Source organism: Bactrocera latifrons, unplaced genomic scaffold (assembly GCF_001853355.1).
Source record: "Bactrocera latifrons isolate USDA-ARS-PBARC rearing strain unplaced genomic scaffold, ASM185335v1 scaffold_69, whole genome shotgun sequence".
NCBI lineage: Eukaryota > Metazoa > Arthropoda > Insecta > Diptera > Tephritidae > Bactrocera > Bactrocera latifrons.
In genome coordinates, this window is record NW_017537367.1 from 429,568 (window position 1) to 430,811 (window position 1,244).

General features: G+C 29.2%; 1 protein-coding gene across 1 annotated transcript in view; it reads left to right on the forward strand.

Annotated features, from left to right (window-relative positions):
• LOC108975730 (dual specificity protein phosphatase 15) overlaps positions 1-1,244 on the forward strand; it is a 48,434-nt gene that overhangs the window by 10,035 nt on the left and 37,155 nt on the right. The window lies entirely within an intron of this gene.

Here is a 1,244-nt window from a genome sequence, read left to right on the forward strand (position 1 = left end):
ATAAAAAATATTTTTGGTATTTTGTGTAAAAAAATTTATTGCAAATTCCATATTTTCATAAAACCGGCGCTGGAATAATTCTGCTATAATAAGAATTACGTTTTTTAATGCTTCTAAAATTATTTTGCATTGTTTTTCTTGAAAAATTACAAAAACAAAATGTTTTCTGCCACTAAATCTGCTCAATTTGTCAATTATTAGCACATATTGAAGCTGTCTAAGTCATACAAAATTCATTAGCTTCGCGTTGACAAGTTATACACCGCTTGGCATGAGCGTCAAGTCGACAGAAATTAATATTGTGCACACTGTTGCTTTATTTTAAATCAAAAAAGGCGCATAGCTATGAGCAAAACTGAATAATAACAATACATGCAGACAATTTTCAACTACACTCTTTATAAAAATATATTTACACTTGCTTTTATATCATAATTATTTCATCAAATATCTACTTTTTATATTCTATTAAATATTTAATAGCAATTTTAAATACATCTAACAAATCTAGTCACTCAAAAATTCCATTAAATGCCCACAAAATTGCGTCTATCAATAAAAGTATAAATTTCAATAAAATTGCTAAGTACCAACGCTATACTGTAGCTGGTAAAAATTCAGCTTCAGCAGCAGTAAAAACGCTAATAAAAAATAAAATCGACAAAAGCAAGCGAAACAAGTTGACGTCATGCCGTCACATCGAATCGAATCGCTTACGAATTCGATTTTAGTTCTGTTATTGACTTGACTTTTGTTAAATGCGAGTTGCGTGTTAAAATTTTCTACACATAAATGTCTATATATAATTCTCTACTCTTGCATAGCTCAAAGTATGTGCGATTAAGTGCATATGACTGGCTAGCTGTTTGTATATCGTGTACAACATTTCGATATTGATTCAATTCATATAAATATTCGCTTTTGTAAGGTACAAACCGACAAAATATCAAATGTATGCCAATCTACGCAAATGTGGTTTCAATTTGCTGTGTTTTGTTTTCTGTTTATAGCAAACTACCCGGCAGGCAGTAGCTCCTGTTACTATTGTATGAAAAATTTGGAGTTTTTTGCATTATATTCTAGTTAGTTATTAATTTCGTTTAAAATTTTGTATGTTTTAGTATTACTGAATAACAAGCTAGTGGTTTGTTTTTTGATATCTGATACTGTAGAACCACATTTCGCTTAATATAATATCATTATAGAAACCGTCTTTATAATACCTATTTATTCTCTCTTGTTTA